Source organism: Natrix helvetica (assembly GCF_964273705.1).
Source record: "Natrix helvetica genome assembly, chromosome: 6".
Lineage (NCBI taxonomy): Eukaryota > Metazoa > Chordata > Lepidosauria > Squamata > Natricidae > Natrix > Natrix helvetica.
This window is the reverse complement of record NC_138553.1, coordinates 13,852,271-13,877,296: the sequence shown is the minus strand read 5'-3', so window position 1 is coordinate 13,877,296 and position 25,026 is coordinate 13,852,271. Positions and strand designations below refer to the sequence as shown.

General features: G+C 46.6%; 1 protein-coding gene across 4 annotated transcripts in view; it reads left to right on the top strand.

The window, feature by feature from the left end:
* The window catches only part of CECR2 (CECR2 histone acetyl-lysine reader), a 98,147-nt gene that overhangs the window by 11,353 nt on the left and 61,768 nt on the right, over positions 1 to 25,026 (top strand). Inside the window, exon 1 of one of the 4 annotated variants that reach the window (XM_081958116.1) lies at positions 17,230 to 17,267. The exons of the other annotated variants lie outside the window; for them this stretch is intronic. The gene's annotated coding sequence lies outside the window, so the exon portion shown is untranslated. Of the gene's footprint in view, positions 1 to 17,229; positions 17,268 to 25,026 lie in introns of those variants that run through there. 4 annotated transcript variants of the gene reach the window in all.

The following is a 25,026-nucleotide window of genomic DNA, read 5'->3' as shown; positions in this document are numbered from 1 at the left end:
CAAACTTGATTTCCATATATCCTTCTTTTCCCTTTTCTTGTGAATAAACTGGTTAATATTTGTAAAAGAAGAATCAATTGTAGTAAGAATAATCTGAGAAATCTGTATTGTTGTATACTTTTCCCAAATCTTTGACTAGTAATTTTCTGTGTGCTTTTCTTCCCAAACTTTGTTTTTTACATTTTAAATAAAAAATATCCATATTCCCTTTTTTCTTCTTAGCTAGTCACACTTATGGGGTTAGGATAAAATTAAATATGATTTTATTAATAATACTTAAATACAATTACTAGTATTATGCCAGATTCTTTCACAGTGAAATTTATAATGTTCCAAGCTTTCACAGAAGCATGTACTGTAGCACTCAAGTATTAATTTATGCCTGATTATTTGTTTTCTTTGTAGAGTAGAAGTGTTTATTTTAAGACTTGCAAATTTCAGATTATTTGAATAAGTATATAGTATTAGTGGATAAATAATGTGTTACCATATGATAGTATTGCACTATGATTTATATGGATTTGACTATCTTTTCCCATTACTAAACACTTTCAACATAGTTATACTTTAAATTTCTATAAAAAGATACTGAGTTAATAGTGTTGGTAGAAAAGTCAAATGGAGGTGAAAAATTCAGAAACTGTATTGTTAGTCCAGTTTTAAATAGGGAATGTCAAAGGTATAATTTATGGAATTCTTATTTGGGATTCTGTATTTTATACATAGAATACAATAATTAGGAAAGGTCTTTGTAAATGAAGCTCTGTGAACTTGGGAATAAACACCGCTAAATACAATAGAATTTACTTCTAAATATGAATTCCTAGAAATATGCTGCTTAAATAGCATATAATTAATATGCCAGATTTTTCCAGACGGGATTTATAGTAGCAAATTCCCCAAATAATATCTAGGAGAAAATGTGCAATAATCAATCTTTAATGTTATATTAAAGATTTTCCCCTCTTCCAGTCTTACCATTGATTTGCCTTAATAGTTTATAGGTTTGTCTCCTTTCAAATTTGCATATTCCTATACCAGCAAAAATTCACCAGCTTAGCAAATGTTTGTTGCTTACGTCTATCAAATATATTGATTTTTCAACAGGGGTAATACATTTTACAAGACTTTGATCAGAGGCCCTGCTGGCCAATTTGTACGTCTCCCACTCGAGTCTGATTTAAAGAGGAGCCAATTGGAATTAATTATCTCTAATCTACCAGGGAGAGCGCAAATCTAATGTCCAGTCCTGGATAGACTGAGTCTAAAGCTGGGAGGAGCCACCAGTGCACAATGACATTACAGATTGTAGACCCAATCCAATTGGATACTGAATGAAGTAAACCCAGCCTGGCTGCCATCCACCAACATGGGCTAATGCATTCTCTCTCATTGAGTATTGAGAATTGTGTGAAGGCAGTATTAGTTCCACTTGTAATTTTATTAACTCAATTGACAAATGATATCCCATTAGATATAATAAGAATGAAAAGATTGCGATAGATTTTCATTGAGGTTTAGTATGAAATATCAGTTTGGATAATAAAAGTTAAACCAGTGCTGAAATACGTTAATGAAACTTCAGCACTGAATCTCCAATTTAATTTTGACAATTAAAAGCCACATTGAAAATTGTGAATTTGCATTACTTTTGGAAATGCACAATGTTTTGCAAAGTTGTATGTGTACCAAACAACTGCCTCAAACAAAAGCTCAGAGAAGGTCTAATTCAGTACAAAATAATATATTGGGTTAAGGCAGTGAAGCTTTGTTTGCTGAGCAAGCCTAATTCTTAAGGGTTCTGTTCTCCCTAACGTGGCAATTGTATATTGATGGCACTACACGCTTGGCATCTGTTCAGTGCCTGTTTGGTAGGACATGGGGGAGGGGAAAGACTACTATGGTGTCTAAAGATGTTTTCATAAATCTTTTGACAGGAAATTATTACAAATTACTATGATAAGAGATACATTTAAGCTTAGGTTATGAAGATACAGGTAAAAAAACACTAATATATTATTTTTATATATATTTTCCAGCTGCATAGTATGATTGCATCTATGTTCCCTGTGAGAACAATGCAACTAGCTTTCTTCCTTACAGTAATGAATCCAGCTAAACACACAAGCTCATTCCTCCAGAGTGTATCCTTTTCAGTAGACATGTTCCTTTTAAAATGGGTGCCCATTCCCGGGGTCTCTATTGTCTTGGCAACAATGGTACTAGAGGCAGCTGATTTGGTTGACAGAAAATGTGTTAATTTAACAGATCCATTCACTGTAGCAAGTTTCTCTAATGTCGTCAATTTCCTTTGGCTTCCTGGAAAGCAGTATTACCAGAGTATGCTTGAAGAGGTACCTCTGTAATTAAAAGCTTTCTGGAAGTTTTTTAAAGCAAGATTGTGGCTGTTAATGGATATTCGTTAATCAAAACAATAGCCCCATAGAAATATTTCATTTTTTTAAAAAAAAAATCAAAAATAAAGTTGATTTAGTGAGACTTTGTATAATGCAATTTTTGAAACAGTTATGAATTCCATAGAAAATTAGAGTATTAGTGACCATTAAGCCCAGGAGCCCAGTTCACCACTTGGACACTAGATGCATTAATTATAGTTTCCCCAATACAGGTAGACCTCGACCTACAACTGGTTGTGTAATGACCATTCAAACATATGACAGATCTCCCCAGGGCTACTTACAACCTGGATTCAAAGTTTTGATGGCTCTCCTCCCCCATCATGTGATTGCATTTTACAGCAGGTTTTGTTGTTGATGTTGGAAAACAATGTTTGCTTCAAGACAATGAATTATCTTAACAACTGCAATGATTCAGTTAACGTGCTGTTAAAAGGTCATAAAATGTAGTGTGGTGACCTGCTTAATGACCAGCATGACTTATGACTATAATTCTGGCCTCATTCTTGTATCACACAATTCTCAGGCAAATGATCCATAAATTCAGTATTCTATTAAAACTAATAAAAATATCCATGACCTACTTATAATTGCAATCTACATTACAATTATAAACATTCATTCTTATAACACACAGTCTTATTCATGATCATAATCACTCTAACAGTTGGAAAATAACATTCTTAATACATTTCTAACTCCACTAAATAACCTACAAGTAGTGATGACTAATTGTGATCCTACCCATGCTAATCTGGCTTTTTTTTTTTGCTCCTTTACTCTTGTTGGTAGAAGGGAGAAGCTTTGCACCACTGTTGTATTTTCTTGTCAATTCTAAGACTACTTTCTGTAGCTGTTGTCACCATTTTGGTCTTTACATTTAATTTTAGGACCATTTTTTCCACTGTGTTCCTTGATTTTCATTATTAGAGCTTTGTAATCATTACTAGAGCTTCCAAATAGATTTTCAACTATCAGAGTAGAATCATGAGTATCACACAGATTACTACCTCCAGTTTTAAAATCAGACTCAATCCAACATCCCTCGATGTTCTATTCAGTGCATTGTATAAATAAGGAGAAAGTCTACTGTGCAATTTTACTTTACACCTTTGCTGACCTGAAACCATTTTCTTTTATTATGTTTTGACTGGACTGTGGCTTCTTGTATAAATTTTGGATGAAGACAATGAGATTTATTCTAAAATGGCAGCATCTTTCTTGTCTGTGGCTATTTCGACTCTCAAGAGTGTTGGGATTTGGGAGATGAAAGTACTATCTGGTTAAGTGATTCTTTGGGAACTGTGAGAAGAAAGCAGCAATATATTACCAAACTATTATATGACCATCAGTTTATATTGGACTTGGTAATATTTAGCAAGAGAAAAACTATTGTTAAAGCTGTTCTGGAGAGTCTGCATTGCTTCGGTTGAAGGTGCCAGCAGCAGAAGTGTCGATGGGTTTGAGGGTGTGAGATCAGCTGTGCTCTACGTATTGGGCGACGGATGCAGTGGGGACAGCCACCTTTGAAACAGGGAAGTCTCCCTCCTGCGCTGAGTGTCTTGTGAGGTGGAGGTGATGTGATCAAAAGAGGAAACGACAAATGTGGGGCTAACAATTGGGCTAAAGACTAATCCATATAGAGTGTCACTACCATCTATTTTGTTTGCTAATGTGCTCCTTAGAGCCTAAAATGGTTTACATGAAAGCTAGAGATAATAACAAACCAGCAGGTGAGAAACTGCTGTGTCATCATTGCAGTGGAAACTTGGTTAAAACATTCTGTTGATGTATTTAGCTTGGATGGATTTTTGACTTTTTGACTTATTTTCTTTTGAGAGCAAGCATCAAAATTTCATTTTAATGTGTGCCAGCGTGTTCACAGAAAAAAAGGACAATAAAGGCTATCTTATATTCTTATTTCCATTTTCCTGATATTCCACAAGTTGAGCCTGTCAACACAACTGAAGGCCTTTCTATAATCAGTGAGGCACATTTTTACCCGTTTTGGCTTTGGCTCTTCCTTTCTTGGTAATTTTCATTGTTTGTTCTGACATCTAGTTTGATTTGTTCTTTACTTTGGCAATGTTTTCACATCCATCTTCAACGGTTCCATTGAATTTTTTTCTCATAGTTCCCTGTTTTCCTATCAATGAGATTCACTGGATTTGGCACTGGATAAGTTGTTTTGCTGCTTCATTTAGCATCCATATGAAGCTGCTGGATATGGTTGTTCATTATATTTCCATCTTGACCTCCCAGTGTTGCTCTGCATGTTCTGACTCAGTATTTAGAGGTTGTGGAATTTAGGATGGGAAAAAACAGGACTCAGCTTAAATCTAGCAAGACCGAACAGCTCTGTGTTCTATGGCTTCCAAATCTGTTCTGCAGACTTTCAATCTTTGGTTCTCATTTCCCAAACAAAACCACTATGGAATTTGGGAATCCTCCTGGACTGAGGACTTAAGTTAGCTGAACAGGCCACAGCCATGTTCTCGAATTTGCAGCGTTATGAGTCTATTGCACTTGTTCCTCAACTGGCAGGCCCATAATCACTCATGTCTTAATCTTGTGTAGACTGCTTCAATGCGCATGAGATTGCCCTTGAGGAGCATCTGCAAGCTACAACTGATTCAGAATGCAGTGACACTGACAGTTATGAGCGATCTCCAAGCAGTGGATGTTATGCTCCACGAGTTGCAAGTTTGCTTTCAGATTCAATTCAAGATACTATTAGTTACCTATAACAGGGGTCACCAACTTTTCAGACCTCAGGGACGACTAAATTCATAATTTTAAATCCCGCGGACCACTAATATGATCTGCCTAATGATCGGCTGGGCGGGCGTGACTAGGTGGTCATGTGACTGAGTGGGCATGGCCAACTCAATGTCATTCCCATTCAGAGGTGCCTCACCAGCTTCTACTTGCCCCTCCCCTCTCAGCCACTCCCTGCCCAGGCTCCTTAGGGCCCCAACAGAAAGCAGTTGTTGGAGCTAAGCAGCCACCATGAGAAAGAGTTGGCAAAACAGCACAGTTCAAATTGGATCTGATTGAGAAGGAGGTTCAGTAGAAGCACCTCACTGAGGACTATGAGAATAGGCTTTCCAAGCAGAGGGAAGACCCATGGGAGTGCAAGGCCAGGTACCAGCACCTGGAGTCTCAATAGGCTGAGATGGTCAGCCAGTTCCAGGCCATGATGCAGTCCCACTGGAACAAGGTCTTCCGGCTCTTCGCCACCAGTAGCATTTCTCTCCAGTCTTCACCCAAAACCCCACACCAGGAGGCGAAGCAGACGCCCAAGTTGGAATTTCTCCCTCCCTCCGACCGACACAAAAAGACTCCAAAGGGGGAGACACTCTGCAGCAACATAAACATTCATTGCATGTATTCATCCCAGGGGGCGTAGTTTCAGGACTCCTGATTTAGTGCAATATAAAAAATGCAAATAATTTTTCTGCAGACCACCAGTTGGTGACCGCTAACCTATAATGACCTGGCATAAGACTAAGTTATTTGATGAAGCACCTCTCCCTGATTGGATCAGATCTGGCAAGTGAAATGTACTATGGATCCTCTCCATTAGAAAGTGCCATGTGATGGGATCCAGGAATGGAGCCTTTTTTTTCCTGACACTTGTCTTTGGAACATCATCTCCCTAGAGATCAGACTAGTTCAACCTTGTTGGCTTTTCATAAGACCTTGAAGACACGACAGTGTCATAGGGCATGGGAGTCACACTATATGACAAGCTTGTTAGATTGTTTATTGATGTTGTATTCAGTGTTGGTTTATAGTATTATCTTAGCTGCTGATGACCGTATTTTAAGGAGTACAAGACGCACCTTTTTCTCTCATAAAAGAGGCTGGAAATCTGGGTGCATCTTATACACTGAATACAGCATTTTTTGCCTCCTGAATCCCCGCCCCTTCACCAAAATGGCCGTGCATAGCTTGTAGGAAGCTTTTAGAGAGCTCCTGGGGTCTGGGAGGGCAGAAATAAGCAGAAAACGGGCCGTTTTTTGCTCAATTTTACCCAGCCCCAGGAGCACTCTATAAGCTTCCTAAAGGCTATCCATGCCCTTTTTAATGAAAAATGGGCCGTTTTCCAGTAGAGTGGAGGGAGGTGTCACTGAAGGGTTATTACAGCCTGATTGGTCCATTTGACTGAGAGAAAACTTCTTAGCCTTTGGCTTCTCCCGTTGGCTCCCAGTTTCCTCTCAGTCAAGAAGGTCCAAAGACGTATTATTTGGTTCCCAGTGCGACTGTGAGTAATAAAATTGATCAAATTGGCAATTTCGAAATTATAAAAAATTAATAGAAGAAAGTCAGAGCTGTGCCCAACAGGACAACCCTTTGCTGTCCCAGAAAGGCAGGGAGAGCGACGAGGAGCGACCTCCTTTCCTTAAAAATTCCTCCCTGCTGGGCCTTCTCCTCCCCCGGCTGATTCCTGGGGCCTCGGGCGTGCCGGGTGGATCACAGCTCTCAGCTTCTCCCCCGACGACTCTTCCATCAAGCCGCAGCGCCGGCGGCCTATTTGCCGTGCGTGAAGACTGGCAATCCCCTCAATTCGGCCGCGCCGCCTCTCCCGGGTCGGCGGTGCTCTCGGCGGCGGCACGAGCGCAAGACCGGAGCGCCAGCGGCACTTGCCGGGCGTGAAGACCGGCGCAAGATCGCCTCTGAGCGATAATCGCTAATTTTGGGTCGGCTAGACATCGGACTGCGGGGGGAGACAAGCGGCGGCACACGCGCCATTTTAGCGGCCGCCTGAAGAGAAGCAAGCCATTAAATTGAGCCGGCGGCCATTTTGGACACGTGGCCGAGCCCAACTAGAGACCTTACTCAATAGCCACCGGCACTCAAAGGGCCAAGCTGAGCGTTTCCCACCAGCACGGGGCCTAGAAACTGCAAATTGATTCAAGCTCTGTTTTCATCTCATCTGAAACGTGAGTGGGGTGATGGCAGCGCGATCTGAGGGAGCTCAAACTGCTGCAGTCCAGGCCCAAGAGGACAAGTCAGGCCCCACAGCCCCAGCCAGGCCTCGAGTTTCTAGGCCTACTGCAGAGGATCGGCCATCTAGAGCTCTACAAAGGGACGAGCTTAGACGTTCCAGGGCAATTGAAAAGGCCATTGAGAGGGCGGAGAAGAAAAAGGCCAGGGATCCCAGGCCTAGATCTAGATCCCCCAGACCTGAGGCCTCTTGTCATTCCCCTTCTGTTAACAGGGGATTCAGCCCTTCCTCTCCCTCTTCCTCTTCTTCCAGATCAGTTAGGAGTGAGGGGCGGGGGGCTTCACCTCCTCCACCAACTTCCCCTGGGACAAGGGAATTGGACAGGAATGATCCTTTAGAGGGCCCCTCCGCTGGCCCGTCCAAGGTAGGAGGTCTCACAGGGATTCAATCTCGCGTGACTATGACTCTGAGTATGATGAGGAAGACCTAGAACACCTTCCTGAAAACCTAAAGCGTTTGATTTCGGCAGCCATTTCCAGGGGAATAGCTCAAAGGGATAGGCCCTCCCGTCATGGTAGGATTACTCCATTCAGCAGAGCTAGATCTAGGGCCTCCTCGCCCTCTCTCATGAGCGAGGTCTCCTCTAGGGAAGAATCTCGTCGCCAAGACGACTGGGGGTTTTCTGAGGAGGAGGACGCGGCCGCTGAACAGCCCACCTCCTCCAACCTATTCATTCAGGCCATGTTCAAGCCTCTACTAAAAAAAGCCAGGAGAACCACCAAGGTGGGCACGGGAGACCCCACGGTGCCCCCACCCAGAGATCCAGACATGGTGATGTTCTCCAACACGGCCACCAATAAAGAGGAGATCCCTGCTCCCCCTCTGTTCTTGGAGGTGGCCACCAGTCAGTGGGCCCGGCCTTCAAATTTTTCCCCTCCTGGCAGCAATGATAGGCGGGCTTATAATATGGAGAAGGCCTTCTTACAGGCCATCCAACTTCCGGCCATAGATCAACCCATAGCTGCCTTGGTCTCATCCTCCCCGGTGGTCTCGGGGGATGCGGCGGACAAGCTTAAGCCGGAAGATAAGAGGGCGGAGCTCACCTTGCGGAAAAATTATAAGGCTTCCGCTTGGGCAATGCGGGCGGCGGCCGCTGCCTCGTATTTTAATCGCACAACAGTGATGTGGCTCCGCCAACTCCAGGATCGTATCCCGATCCAGGATGACCGCATTCATCAGGATTTAACTAAGATTATGGCGGCCTGCCAGTATTCGGCCGATGCGACCCTGGATGCCATGCGATTCGGCTCCAGCGCCTTAGCTACCTCTGTGGCCTCGCGCCGGCTCCTTTGGCTTAGAAATTGGCAGATCGATAATAAAGCCAAATGGGATTTAATAGCTGCTCCCTTTACGGGTCCCAATCTGTTTGGGTCTGCTCTAGACCCAATTTTGGTGGAGAATAAAGACAAGAAAAAGGTGATGCCTACCTCCACCAAGAAGTCCGAGACATGCAGTCACCCATATCGCAGGCCTTCCTTCAGGAGTTATGACAGGGACCAGGAGCCCCGTTTCCAACAGTACAGGCAGGATAGGCCATACAACAGGCAGAACTTTCAGGACCGCTCCAGGTACCAGTCCCAATCCAAGCGGCCCTTTTGCGGGGGGGGGGGGCGGCCGCCCCTTCCGCAGAGGGAAATGACTCAAATCCGAGTCATCCCATAGGCGGCCGCCTGGTGCTGTACGCGGACAAGTGGGACCAGATTACATCAGACGGGTGGGTCCGAGCGACCATTCGTCACGGCCTAAGGTTAGAGTTCCTCTCCTATCCCCCGAGACGCTTCAAGGTGTTTTCCCCATCCCGGGATCCGGAACGCCGTCATCTCATGGACCTCGCCGTCTCCCATCTTCTGGAAATCAGAGCGGTGGAGGTCGTTCCGGAGCCGGAGAGGGGACGGGGCTACTATTCAAATCTCTTTGTAGTTCCGAAGACCTCGGGGGGTTGGAGAGCGATCCTCGACCTGAAGCGCCTGAATCAATACCTAGTCTACAGGCGCTTCAAGATGGCCTCCCTGAAGTCAGTCTTACAGGGCATTCGGAAGGGGGATTACATGCCCTCGGTAGATTTGACGGAGGCCTATCTTCACATCCCCATTCTCCGGGCTCACCGTCAATTCCTGCGGTTCTCCCACAAGGGCCGGCACTATCAGTACCGGGCCCTTCCATTCGGACTGGCCTCGGCCCCTCGGACGTTCACCAAGGTCCTGGAGGCACTGGCGGCTTACCTGAGATCCATTCCGGTGAGGCTCCAGTGCTACTTGGACGACGTCCTAGTGCAGGCAGGGTCCCTTCCCAGAGCCAGGGCAGACCTCCAGCTGATGATCCAATGGCTCCAGACACTAGGTTTCTCAGTAAACTTTCCCAAGAGCCACCTATCCCCATCCAGGCAGATTCTGCATCTAGGGACAGTTATCGATTCCGAGTCAGGGAGGGTTCGCCTATCCCCAGACCGTCTGACCAGTCTGAGACAATTGATCATATCCATCAGAACAAAAAGGTCCGTTTCCACCCTGACCTTATCCCGTCTCCTGGGGAAGATGGTGTCCTGTATAGGGATAGTTTTCCATTGTGGGAGGGGGAGTGGTCAACGTGTGGGTATTCTCATAGCCTGATTGGTCCAAAGACAGAGCAAACGCTTAAATACTCCTGGCTTTCCTTTCCTCCCCAGTTCCTCTCAGTCTTTTTGGTCCAATCACTTGAGAATCAGTGTGTAGGTAGGAATTTATTGTTATTTACTTTGATTTGGTCTGGATTTGGCTAATTGGGCACTTTAAATTGTTTTCCAACAGTTTAAAATTTGCGGCTGTGGCCCAAAGGGACAGGGTCTGCCTCTAAACGTGGGGGGGGGGGCTCTTGGGGGCTCTTGCCTCCCTTCTGAGGGCGTGGAGCCTAGCCCGACTCCCGGGACTGCGGGGGTGCCGGCTCTGGACAGCTGCAGCCGCGCCGAGGCTTGTAGGTGATTTAAAAGCAGCCTTCGGCGCCAAAGGAAAAAAGTCGGAGTTTAAAGCGGCTGGGAAAGCCGCGGATCGCTAGAAACGGCGTTTTCGCCCGGGTGCGATCTTTTTCAAATTGTGAGAGGTGCGAGCGAAGGGGGAGTGCGTGCGGGACTGCCGCGAGGCCCCAGGGTGCCTCAAAGCCGCTGCTGCTGCAGCGGGAGGTGGGAGAAGCCGCGCCACGCGGTTTCAGCTTATTTTTGCCGCGTTTGTGTTCCGGCGGCCATTTTGAATTGCGCCACGTGCGCGGGGCCTCTGCAAACTCTGATCTCGCCCAGGCCTACTTGCAGGCGGTCGGCCTAGCACAGGCCTTGCTTCTAGGAAGGTCCAGGCTCCGAAAGGGCCTACAGCGGCCTTCTCTACGCATCCCCTGGACTACTGGACACGTGAGTAAGCGATGGAAAGGGACGCGGGCATTTCCCAGGGCCAGGCCGAGGGTCTGGCAGGAGGGGAACAAGCAAAGGAGGCCGGGGATCCCTCGGGTGCTCCAGGGACGGCCCAGCGACCATCCAGGGCCTCCACCAGGGAGGAGGCAAGGAGACATAGGGCATTGGAAAAGACCTTTGCCAGGGCCGAAAGGCAGGCCAGGTCTGCGGGGCGGGCTTCAGCCAGCAGGTCTCGTTCGCCCATCAGGCCTAGATCAATCCAATCTTCTCCCAGGGGATTCAGCCCTTCTTCCCCTTCTGTCTCTCCACCCAGGCCCCGCAGGTATTCTAGGCGGAGGGAGTCTCCCTCTCCTTCCCCCTCTATCTCACCAAGGTTAGCAAGGGAGGATGAGGATGACCCCTTGGAGGAAACTTCCAGGGGACCTGTGTCCTCACGCAGGCTGGCCCCTCAAAGGCCTGGCTCTTCTTATGGAGGGGGGGAGGATCTAGAGCATCTCCCTGAGAACATTAAGAGGCTTAGTTCGACTGCTATTACTAGGGGCATTGCACAAAGAGATAGGGGTTCCCTTTCTGCTAGATCCTAGTACAGGGCATCGTCTCCGTCTATGGTAAGCGAGGCCTCAGCCCTGGGGGAGGAGAATCCCCAAGGTATGGGGTTCTCTGAGGATGAGGAGACTGCCAGGCCCGAGAGTCCTCCGCCCAAGGGGCTTTTTCACCCGGCCATGTTCAAGATCCTTCTGGGCAAGGCTAGGAAGACCACCAAGGTGGGCACAGGTGATCCTACGGTTCCTCCTCCAAGGGACCCGGATATGGCCATGTTTTCAAACACGGCCACTAACAAGGCTGAGATTCCGGCTCCCCCTTTGTTCATGGAGGTTCTGACCAATCAGTGGTCTCGCCCTTCCAATTTCCCTAACCCCGGGAGCAATGACCGTCGCTTCTATAATGTGGAGCAGACTTTTGCGAGTGTCATTCAGCTGCCTTCCATTGACGCCCCGGTGGCCGCCCTGGTATCTTCTTCCCCAGTGGTGTCTGGGGACGCGGCTGATAAGTTGAAGCCCGAAGACAAACGGGCTGAACTTACCTTGCGGAAGAACTTTAACGCCACAGCGTGGGCCATTAAGGCGGCGGCTGCTGCGTCTTATTTCAACCGGGCTACGGTTATGTGGTTACACAAGCTCCAGGATCGCATCCCGATCCAGGACGAACGGTTGCACAAGATCTGTTCAAGATCGTTGCGGCTGCCAAATTTTCCATGGACGCGACCTTGGACGCAGTAAAATTTTGCTCCAAGCACTGTGTATTTTTGGCTCTTAGGTAGGAAAAAATTGTTTAAAATATTATTGCAGTTTTAAATAACTTGATTGGATTGGGATTGGATATTCTAATTCTAAAATTTATAGGCTGCAGCCCAGAGGACAGTCTCCCTGCCTGGCTGCTTGGGGAGGGCCCTGTGGGGCGATCTCCCTCCCCCTCCATGGGCCAGGAGTCCAAACCAATCCCCGGGGGTGCGGGGGTGTCGGCCTCCAACCGGCCGCCTTGGGAGCTCGCAGGGCCACGTGAGAGAGACCTTGCCGGTGCCGCCCGCCATAATTTGAGCCGCTGAATCAAGCCGCGCTGTCCCTGGCATCTATAGAGAGCGCGGCAGCGTTTGGAGCCTGGGGAGGCTAGTGAAGGCAATTAGAGGCACCAACTGGACTAAAAGGAGCCACGGCGCTTTAAAACCAAGCCGCGGCTGCATTTAAAGAAAAGTTGAGGTTCCGGCAGCCATTTTAAAACGTGCCACGTGCGCAGGCAGCGAGTAACCATGTGGGCAGCTACCCACTGCAGAGACTCATGAGCGACGAAGGGGCTTCAGCAGTCCGGAGGCCCAGCAAGTCTGCCCAGCCAGCGAGTGATTAAAGCAATGGCGGAGAGACACGTGAGTGGGGCTATGGCGGCTCATTCTGAAGCAGGCTCTTCTCAGGCACCAGAGGAGGCCCTTATGGAGGGTGGAGAGGCCCAGAGGGACAGGCCCAGAGCCAGGGCTGCTACATCCAGGCCCCAGCCTGCCCAGCGCTCTTCAAGGGCAGCCACTAGAGATGAGCTGAGGAGGCAGAGGGTCTTGGACAAGGCTGTGGCCAGGGCAGAGAAACAGGCACAGGCTTCCAGGCCCAGATCTAGATCCAGGTCCCCAGTCAGGCCTTCTTCAATTCAGTCAGGTTCTTCTCCTAGGGGGTTCAGTCCCTCTTCTCCTTCAGCATCCCCGGTTAGGTCATCTAGGGCCCCCAGGCAAGCAGTGTCTCCTTCCCCCCAGTCTCTCCAGATCCAGTTAGGGGGGAGGAGGCGGATCCATTAGAGTGTTCTTCTTCTAGATCCTTTCATCGTTCAACCAGATTAGCCCCTCAGGATCTGGGTCCCTTTCAGGAGGATCTTGAGGACTTAGAGCGTCTGACTGAAAGTATTAAGAGGCTTATCTAGGCTGCCATTTCTCGTGGCATCGCTCAGAGGGATAGGGTTCCCCATTCCAGGGCCCTGGGGCTACTCAGACACCACCTCTCCAGGGCCTCGTCCCCTTCAGTTGTGAGCGAGGGCTCCACCTGAGGGGAAGACAACTACAATAACATGGGGTTTTCTGAGGATGAGGATTCCGCCCCTCCGGATCCTCCTTCGTCCTCGGCCTTGCTCCCACCAGCAATGTTTAAGCCACTCTTGCACAAAGCAAGGAAGACCACTAAGATTGGGACTGGGGACCCCATGGTTCCCCCCCCCAGGGATTCCGATATGGCAGTGTTCTCTAATACAGCAATGAACAAGGCAGAAATTCCAGCCCCTCCCTTGTTCTTGGAGGTTGTTAAAAACCAGTGGGCAGGTCCCTCCAATTTTTCTAAATCGGGCAGTAACGATCGCCGTTTCTACAATATAGAACAGACATGCGCTCCAGCTGCCTAGTATTGATACCCCAATAAGCAGCCTTGGTCTCCTCCTCCCTGGTAGTCTTGGGAGATGCGGCTGATAAGATGAAGCCGGAGGACAAATGGGCGGAGCTAACATTGCGTAAAAATTTTAATGCCTCCGCCTGGGCAGTCAAATCAGCGGCTGTAGCCTCCTATTTTAACCGTACTACAGTTATGTGGTTTCGCCAGCTTCAGGATCGCATTCCGATCGAGGATGAGTGCCTGCATCAAGACATAACCAAAATCATAGCTGCCTCCCAATTCTCGGCAGACGCAACTTTGGATGCGGTGAGATTTTCCTCCAGCGCCCTGGCCACATCTGTCACCTCCCATCGCCTGTTGAGGCTCCGCAACTGGCAGATGGACAATAAGGCTAAGTGGGGCCTGGCGGTGGCCCCCTATTCAGGGGCGAATCTCTTTGGGGAGGCCCTGGATCCAATATTAATTGAGAACAAGGATAAAAAGAAGGTCCTTCCTTCCAATGCCAAGAAAGTGGAGGCCCTCCCGGCCCCGTACCGCAGGTCATCCTTTACGGCTCCCGAACAGAATCATCAGCAGAGATACAATTCCTTTAGATCGGATAGGCAGTACTCTCACCCCTTTTATCAGGACCGCAACAGGTTCCAAGGCCAGACCAGACGGCCCTTTCGAGAGGGGTGGGGGGGGTGGCTGCCCCTTTCGCAGGGGAAAGTGACTCGAACCCATCTCTTCCCATAGGCGGCCGTCTGGCAAGTTATGCAGATCAGTGGAACGAGATCACCTCCGATGCCTGGGTCAGGGCCACCGTTCGACACAGCCTTCGACTAGAGTTCCTCTCCACCCCCCCAAAGCTCTTCAGAACGTTCCCTCCCTCCCGGGATCTCCACATTCCCATCCTTCCATCCCATCGCAAGTACATGAGGTTCTCACACGGGGACCTCCACTTCCAGTACCGGGCCCTCCCATTCGGGTTTGCCTCGGCGCCCTGCACGTTCACAAAGGTCCTGGCAGGTGGATCCTCCACCTAGGGACAGTGATAGATTCAGTGTCAGGAATAGTCCAGCTCTCCCCGGATCGGTTGGCCAGCCTCCGGCGTCTGGCGGCCACAGTCCAAAGAAATCGGTCAGTTTCCATCCTGACCTTGTCTCAGATACTTGGCAAGATGGTATCGTGCATCGGGATAGTCCCGTGGGCCCATCTCCACCTGCGAGCTCTCCAGTGGGCCCTGATCCCCTTCCAGAAGAGGAAGATGAGCAACTCCCCCCGGTCCATCCGTCTTCCAGCAGAGGTCCGGACGTCCATCCAGTGGTGGCTATCACCGGCGCTACAACAAGGTTGCTCGTTCTAGGAGCCGGACAGAGTGACTGTAACCACAGACGCCAGTCTTTTCGGTAGGGGGGCCCTCATGGGCTCCAGGATGGTACAGGGACGTTGGTCTGCCTCAGATCTCCGGCACAACATCAACTGGCTGGAGCTGAGAGCGGCGCGTTTGGCCCTCCGACAGTTCAAGGACCTGATCCAAGGGCGACATGTACTGCTACTGATGGACAATGTCGCCACAAAGGCACACATCAATCGTCAAGGTGGCACTCACTCTTGGGCTCTCCGACTGGAGGCTCTGAAGATCAGCTCCTGGGCAGAGAAACACCTCGCCTCCCTGGTCTCGGAGCACATGTTGGGGGAGTCCAACCACCAGGCGGACTGGTTGAGCCGAGCAACGCTCGACAACGGCGAATGGCAGCTACTACCCGAACTGTTCCAGAAGATATGCCAGAGATTCGGTACTCCACAAGTAGACTTGTTTGCCACGCCTGCCAACACACAGCTGCCGAGGTTCTTTTCCCAGTTCCAGACACGCACGGCAGAGGGCACGGACGCCCTCCAGAGCAGGTGGCCCCCGGGCCTCCTGTATGCCTTCCCCCCATTCCCCTTATCCCGGGGACCGTCAGGAAGATAGTCTCAGAAGGGGCCCACGTTATCCTGCTAGCCCCCTATTGGCCCAGGAGACCATGGTTTGCGGACCTGGTTCAGCTTTCAGTTTCCCAACCGTGGAGGATTCCTCGGGAGGAGGTCGTTCTGTGTTAGGGGGTCCTGATCCATCCGGAGCCCCAGTGGCTCCACTTGACTGCCTGGCACTTGAACAGCGGTTCTTGAGGTTGGCTGATCTTTCCTCCAGGATTATAGAGACAATAGAGGCCTCCAGGCGGCCGTCAACCACCCGGATCTATAACTCCACTTGGTCCATGTTTGTTAGGTGGTGCACACCACGGGAACTCTCTCCCACTAGGGCCTCGGTAGCCAATGTCCTGGACTTCCTACAGAAGGGGTTGGAGGACGGCCTGTCTCACAATACCCTTCGCCGTCAGGTGGCCGCTTTGTCCACCGTCTTGGGGGGAGAGGGGTCCCACTCACTTTCTCATTCCTCCCTAATTAAACGCTTCCTCCGAGGGGCAGAGAATCTCAGGCCACCCCCCATCCATAGATTCTTTTCATGGGATCTCCCTATGGTCCTCAGGGCATTGACGGGGGCTCCCTTTGAACCTCTCCGTACAGTCCATCTGAGGTTTCTTCCCCTGAAAGTGGTGTTTCTAGTGGCTGTCACGTCAGCTAGACGGATTTTGGAACTGGGCGCTGTCTTGTCCAGGGACGACCTCTGTCTGTTCCATCAGGATAGGGTGGTTCTTCGCATTGATCCCACCTTCCTTCCAAAGGTGAACACCCCTTTCCATAGGGTGCAGGAGATTATCCTGCCCAATTTCTGCCCGGCCCCTTCACACGAAAGGGAACACCTCTGGCACCGATTGGACGTCTGCCGTGCCTTACGCATCTACCTCAGGCAGACGTCAGAGGTGCGCAGGTCAGAGGCCCTGTTCGTTTCTTTTCAGCCAGGGTCACTGGGGGCCAGGGTATCTTCTGCAACCATTGGTCAGTGGCTGTGGCAGGCCATAGTAGCGGCCTACGAAGCGTCAGGCCAGACTTCCCCGACAGGCATAACGGCTCATTCGACTTGAAGCGCCGCGACCATGGCGGCATGGGCCATGAGGGCCCCGTTTGAGGATATTTGTTGAGCTGCCACTTGGGCATCCCCGACTCCCTCCATACGTCACTACCGTCTGGACGCGTACGCGTCAGCAGAGGTGTCCTTCGGACGGCGTGTCCTACAACGGGTGGCGGCCATCCCTCCTGGGCCCTAGGGGTTCTTTTCTCTCCCTGGGACGTAGCTTGGGTATGTCCCTCATGTGACCCCTCCCTCTACTCTACTGGAAAAAAGAATGTTGGTCTTACCTGAACGTATCTTTTAAGTAGAGTAGAGGGAGGGGTCACTACCCACCCTAGTTAGTTGTAGGGCTGGGCCTTTAGAGGAGGGCCGGGAGGTTCCTGGGTCTTCTTGTATTTGACTACAGATGCAGAACTTCGACATCGAGGAAACTGGGAGCCAATGGGAAAGGAGGAAGATTGAAGATTTCTCTCAGTCTAATGGACCAATCAGGCTGTGACAAAACCCTCATATGACCCCTCCCTCTACTCTACTTAAAAGATACGTTCAGGTAAGACCAACGTTCTTTTTTGTGTGTAAAATAATAGTTTGGTTTGAAATTGTAGTAAATTTGCCACCAATTACATTCTCTGTTCCTTAACCTCTATCGTTTCCCCTGAAAACTGGTTCCAGAAGATATAAGCTTAGCTATAGAAGGACATGAAATGCTAAAGATGGAAAACATTTGTAATCTCCCCTCCCACCCCCACATTGTCACCTATCTTTATATTTTACATAGTCTATTGTTTATAAAATCTCAACTATTATATTTGAAAGTAACTTGCCTGTTATATTTTCAATACTGGGGCAATAGTTTTGGGAATGATATTGACAAATTATTTAGAAATATTGTGCATTGTGGCTTGAAAATGGGTTGTTAGGGTATGATGGTTTAAGCTGTTTATATGGCTGGATTGAAGAAGAACTGAAAAGTAGTAAGGCAGCAAAAAGGATATACAGCTAGTCCTTTGGCAGAATACTTAAGAGACGCTGATGCCTCTGATTTTGGAGCTCTGAGTTTCTTTTCCTCCCTGCCCCCAACTTCTCTGTCATGCTGGGTAGAAGTGTCCCATTTCTTGCAGCTGTGTCAAATTGTAATGGGTCATTTGGATCCAAAATCCCTGGTAAAAGGGTAGGGGGAGGAGGGAATGCTGAAACCTTGCTTCGGTGTGACAGCTGCCAGTTGGTACTTTCCCTCTGTTTGGAAGTAAGCCAAGGAAAATAATGATGTGCAAGGTGGTGGGTGTGAGAAGTTAGAAGGCTTTCTGGCTTCATTCTGAGAGTTTTAATGGCTTTATGTAACTCATTCCCTACATGGGTGGTAGTCATGCCCCATATATTTTAATAGGTCTCGTTGCCTGTCCTGGACTCAAGAATTAGGTTACGTTGCAGAGACTTAAACTCTTATTTGCAATTGTTAAATTGTATCAGAAGATACAAAAATACACAGGAAACTTGTGTGAGAAAAATGTGAGGGATGTGGTTTTAATGTCCACAGCAAAGGCAATACCTATCCACCATGGTTGATTTTAAAAAGCTGAGCAAGATTGTAAATGTTTAATACATACATAGATGAGGAAATCTGAGGCTAGGTAAATAATTTTTCATTATTGCTTGAAAACTGTGCGCTCATGTTGCCAAAAGTCAATGGTGTTACCTTTCTATGGTTTAAAGTTCACCATCCTTTAAAATATTATGTTCCCAGTTCCAAATAATACAATATTTTCTGTGGGGTCCTTGGTGCTGTCTGGATTATTGTCTTGCAGACATTTCATTGCCAAAGTAGGTAACATCAGTGCTAGTAAAGTTTGATCTCACTTTACATACTAGCACCTTGCCTTGTCAGTATTAGTTGTCCTGAAAGTGTTTCCTTTGATTTTTTGATATATTTGTCCATCAAACTGAAAATATGTGGTTAGGCAAAGGTTGCTAAAACTCATGATTCTGGGTATTTCAATCTTGGTGTATTTGGTAAATTGGGCACGCAATTATAATTCACAGCTTCTCATATATTGAAATTTTCTACTTAAGTATGTTAGCGGTTCACAAAGCTTCCCATCCTCAAGATAATTCAGAGTTATAGTGGTCTCTAGTTGGGATTGGGCATCTGTGCTTAGCCTTTTTTAGACCTTAACACCTGACCTGTATCTAAGAAGTAATTTTTAAATTTTGCATATGTGCAGGTGTGCACAACATCATGAATCATAAATTCATTCAATTTACATGGCTAACTGATGCAATCAATTAATAAAAATACCATGGCAAGGGAAATTCATAAATTCAAGCTTTTAAAAGACAACTTTCTCATTTATTGCCTGAGGAAGAGCCAGGTCTCCAAAGCCTTTTGAAAGGTAGGCAGGGGCAAGGCCAATCAGCTGCAATAATACAAGAGATGCCTCCTGGGTGTCATACCATGATGCTTAGAATAACGGAATTGGAAGGGACCTTGGAGGTCTTCTAGTCCAACCCCCTGCTTAGGCAGGAAACCCTACACCACTTCAGACAAATGGTTAGCTAATCTCTTCTTAAAAACTTCCAGTGCTGGAGCATTCACAACTTCTGGAGGCAACTTGTTCCACTAATTAATTGTTCTAACTGTCAGGAAATTTTTCCTCAGTTCTAAGTTGCTTCTCTCCTTGATTAGCTTCTTAATAGCTGGGATCAGAATTAAATTTGCCAGATTTTACTGTACTAACGGAGACAAGTGCAAGCAAACAGTGCGATTAAGTAGTCAGGCCCTGTTATAGGTGATCTCCAGCACATTGAATTACATTCAGGAGCTCATTGGCAGCGTTGAATAGGTGTAATGAGATGTACCCATTAACTACTTGCACGGCTTTATACTGCAACAGGTGTGGCTTCTGAGTGGTATTGCAGGGTAGCCTCATATATGATTGGATATTTCAGGTAAAAGGTAACAAAGGCACAAGCGGCCATGAAAAGGCTTCATAGTCCAGAAATGGACTCAAGATGAATTTGTGCAATTTGTCTTTCTGGCTTCCTACCTGGTTGGTGAGACAGTATAATCTCATCCAGAATCAGTGATGAAAACTCTCCAAATGCAGGACTCCAAACAGTCACATATTTGTTACTAGAGTAAAGCCTATGTTTTGGAGTTTTTGCTGCTCTTTGAACTTTAGCTGTTTGCTTTCAGTTGTTTCATTAGCCAATGAGGTAACATCATCCATACGAATGACCTTGGAGCTTATTACCTGTTTATATATAGCAGCTTTGGTTTGGTAAGTGCAAGTACAGGTCATAAGTCCAAGTCTGTGTAATTTTGACATTATTAAATGAATGGTCATAAGCCAAGGACTACAGGTATTGTTTTCTCCCTCGTTGTTAATGTTATCTGAATGCTGACTGCTGGAGTCAGCTAGAAGGGATGTGTTCTAGTCTTTTTGTTTCCTTCCAAGGTCTTTTATTATCTCTTTTGAATGTGATTTATCTCTAGAGATATTCTTTCTTTATGATCAGTTTCTTAGCGACCGTTTGACAATATGACAGCTTACCCAGGACTACTTCTGATCTGGTTTCGAAGTTCCCATGGAACCATGGCCATTTGCAATATCCCATGGCCATGTGACTGATTTACAACATTTTTTTTTGCCAGAAATCGCAATTTACTTCTGATTTCCAGCAGAAAATGTCCATCATGGATTTGTTTAAAACAACCACAGCCTTTTAAGACCACTGCATTTACTTAACGACCATCACAAAAAAATATAACATTGAACGCAGTCACATAGCGACCCATTTAACAATTGTCATGAGTTACAACCCTAAGTTTGGGCTCAATTATGGTCATAAATCAAGGACTACCTATTTTGATGGCTGAATAAACTTCTGGGAATTCTGTAGCCTTTTGAGGGTTTGCTTGGTCAATTGGTTGGACTAATTGAAACTATTGTTTATATGTTGTCAGGTTAAGGAGTTTTTGCCATGTCTTCTGACTGCTTAGGTTATTCTTCTACAGAATACAAGTATTGGGACAGAAGCTTAATCGAATTACTTGGCCAGTTGAGGGTTGAGATATATAAATGGGTATCATTAGCATACCAATGATACTTTATTTCATGCCAAAGGATAAACTTACCCAGTGGCTTTATGTAGATGTCAAATAGGAGCAGGAAAAAGGGTGAGCAGTGAGGCACTTTCATAAAGCAAGAGCCTCAGGCCTAGATGACCCATCCCACCTCCACAAACACAAGAACTGGCTCTGGAAAAAGGAGGTAAATTACTTTTCAACTCCCAGATATTCAGTATCCAATGCCTAGCTGGCTAATTTGCCAGAGTCCTTTGAGCCAATTTTGCCTCAGGATTTAGCAGCTTCTATAAACAGATCAGGTTCCCCTCTCTGTAGATAACACAGCATCCACCCACCCCAGTTTCATACCCATCTCAATCCCAGGCTCCAGATTGGGTCTGAGAAGGATCCCCTCCCTTGATTTCATCCAGAGGGAAATCAAATGTTCTCCACCTCAGTTGCATCGGTTTGTGGGGAAAACATCTCATGCATTCCTGCCAATGCACATTCCTCATCCTCCCAGTTCCAACAACTTCTCTTGTTGAAGATATAACCAGCATACAATATATTGCCAGTAGATACTTCAAGGAGCTGATGGTCCTCTTTAATCAGCTGTGCACTCTACAGTTCACCTAGCAAAAAGGTAAAGGTAAAAGTTCTCCTCGCACATATGTCCTAGTTGTTCCCGACTCTAGGAGGTGGTGCTCATCTCCATTCCAAAGCCGAAGAGCCAGCGCTGTCCAAAGACGTCTCCGTGGTCATGTGGCCGGCATGACTAAATGCCGAAGGCGCACAGAATGCAGAACCTTCCCACCAAAGGTGGCCCCTAGTTTTCTACTTGCATTTTTACATGCTTTAAAACTGCTAGGTTGGCAGAAGCATCTTAATACTTCTTTAATATGTAGTATCTTAATACGTATTAATATTAATATATTAATATGTATTAATATGTAGTATTTTAATACTTATTTGCAAAATTGGCATTTTAAAGTTAGTTTCTGTTTCATAGAATTATCTTGTTCTCACAGCATTATTAAAATAGATGTTAATTTTCTTTTATCTGAAACTATCTTGTATTGTAAACTGTGACATATATTTGTTTTTATTTCAGTGTTTACTAATTAAGCAAATAACTTGTAAATAACAATAACATGAATAATTTGTTCAAATTATAAGAAAGACCAGCAGAGAAGAAATGTGTATCAAAATGAGCACTACATTAGTTTGAAAAGAATACTAGTTCTAAATATCAATTAAGCTTTAATCTTTTGTATAGCTAAATAAATGAACAATTACTTTGAATTAATGCAGTGGAAATAAACTACTTGCTGGAGTGGGATCACTTCTCCTATATCTAAAACTATAACAGGAAACGGCTGTCAATGGTATCTCTTTCTAAATAGAGAATTAGAAGTTTGGCTGGAAAAAGAGGTTTGTGGTATAAATGATGACACTAAAGCAAAAATTCTTTCATACCTATGCATCCAGAATGACAACAAGGGCATGTATATGTTTTGTTCACTGGAGAATATCATTAACAAGTAGCAAGATCAGCATATAGATGAAAGATGGCCTGTTGAATATTTACTCCATACTCTGTCAATTCTCAGCAGTTGGCTGGAGACTATAGGATAATCCCGTGGAGCTTCAACAAAAGGATGAAGCAAACTCCCACCCCGTGAGTTCTTCTCCCTAACAATACATGAAGCAACTTGATAAATGATTGCAGTGTCAAGGAATGGTGGAGATGGAGATGTCTAACAAACATAAGAGGGAACTTGCCTTATTTGAATATTATGGCCAGTTAAGGGGCTGGGTGAATGCAAGATGCAAACACTGGCCTTTCATCTCTATCCTAGAATGAAAAGAGTGATGGTTTAAAAACAAAAATGGCACAAATACTCTAGTGGGTTCTGGCCCCTTCTCTGGATTTCCTTTCCTAGAATTAATAGAAGGGATTCAGGAATATTTATCAGTTATATACTATTGTCAGTACATATGAGAAACTTATAGATTTAGGGGTTATTATCTGAAACAATAAGAACACATTTCTTCTTATGAGTTTCAATATAGTCAGTAAAAATAGACTATGAATGGAGTCTGCTTTGTACTTACCAATGGACTGCCTATTACTAAAAATGGTGGACAGCATTGTGCTTCGAGTCAATTATTATTATTATTATTCACACTTATAGACCGCCCCCTCTCCCGGAGAGGACTCGGGGCGGTGTACAGTCACTAAAATACATTGTAAAATACATACATAAACAATTAAATTAATACTGGTGAAGGAGGTTATAAGACTGTAATCGAATAATAAATATAATACGTTAAAAGCCTATAAAACCCTTAAAACCCAATTAAAATAAATAAATCCCGGGAGGTAAAGCTAAGAAAATGCCAGGCCAGCTGATTGAAATAGGTGAGTCTTTAACTTTTGCCGGAAGGAACGGAGGTCGGTGGTAGTTCGAATGTCTGGGGGGAGGTCATTCCAGAGGGTTGGGCCCATCACAGAGAAGGATCTACTCCTAGGTGTCGCCCGCTGGCATTGCCTAGCAGACGGCACCAGGAGGAGCCCCTCCCTGTGTGAGCGGATAGGTCGCAGGGACGTGTGTGGTAGGATGCGATCCTGCAGATAACTAGGTCCTCTGCCATGGAGCGCTTTAAAGATGGTGATCAATACCTTGAAACGCACCCGAAAGGCTACAGGTAGCCAGTGCAGCTCGCGCAGGAGAGGTGTTACGTGGGAGTAACGAGTACTTCCCATAATAACCCGCGCGGCTGCGTTCTGAACTAGCTGCAGTCTCCGGATGCGTCCCAAGGGAAGCCCCATGTAGAGGGCATTGCAGTAGTCCAGGCGAGACGTCACCAGCGCATGAGTGACCGTGCGCAGGGCACTCCGGTCCAGTAGGGGGCGCAATTGGCGCACCAGGCGAACCTGGTGGAATGCCCCCCTTGCCACGGCTGCCACATGGTCCTCCATTGACAGCCGGGCATCAAGGAGGACACCCAAATTGCGCGCCCGCTCCACAGGGGACAACTGTTCGCAGGGGACAACTGTTCGCCCCCAATGAAACTGTTCGCCCCCAATGAAACATTGAAGCCATCCAATGCTTTCAGGAACTGCTGAAAATTGCTGAAATCAGGCTGTATGTTAAAAATTGCAGGTTCAGTAATTCCATAAAGCATTGCATAGCTTCAGTGTTTCGTCAGCTCAAAGAAGGACTAAGTTTTTTTTATCATTTTTAATAGCAGGAAGCCCATTCATACCTTGGAATTGTCCTTAAGTCACATGTTCTTAACATAACAGATGCCCTATGTAGTGTGTATTGTAGGAGTCCTATTGGGGGGTGACCAGGGCATGAGTGACTGTGAGCAAGGCCTGTCGGTCTTGGGACAGACATAGTTGGTGTACACCATGCAAAGGCCTTCTCAACCACAGTTGCCACCTGCTGTCTGAAGTAATGCAGCTCCATGCAGAATAAGAGATGGAAGGCCTTCAGAACTAGGGTGCTCAATAGCCAAAGCCAGTAGATCTTGCTATGGCTGAGCTGAAGCTTTTTGTTTACCATCCAGACAATGAGACAGGACCTCTAGGATCCTTGGGGTGAAAATAGAAAGATGGGTATCATTAGCATACTGATGAGATCTCACCTAGCTGCTTCATGTAGATGGTAAACAGGAGAAGAGAGAACACCCAGCCCTGCAAACCCATACAAAGCAGGAGCTACTAATTGAAAAGTAACCCAGAGGAAGGGGGAAAGTAGCACAAAACAGTGTCATCAGCCCCAAGCCTCTAGAGCTGGTCAGGAAGAGTACCAAGATAGATGGTATTGAAAGAGGTCCAGAAGAGCAAGGATGGACACATCACTCCCATTCCTCTTTTCTCAGAGGTCACCTAGAGGTGTAACCAGTACTGCATTGGTCCCATACTAGGGTCTGAATCTGACTGAAAGGGGGCAAGATAAGCTGCTTCTTCCAAAGTTCCTGGAGCTGCTACACAACTACCATCTTTCTTTTCTCTCCTGGGATTCAGAGTTTTGGTGTTTCTGGGAAGGGTTAAAATGGGCCCAATCTCTCCTCAATTGGAGGTTTTGTTCCATTAAAAAGGACCCAAAATCAAACAAGGTAAAAAAGGTCAAGCCTGGAAGACAACAGAAAGGGGTGGGGGAGAAACTCCAGCTCAACTGACAAAGTAACTCAGTGCCAGTCCCAGGACAATGGAACAAAACTGTAAGTTTTA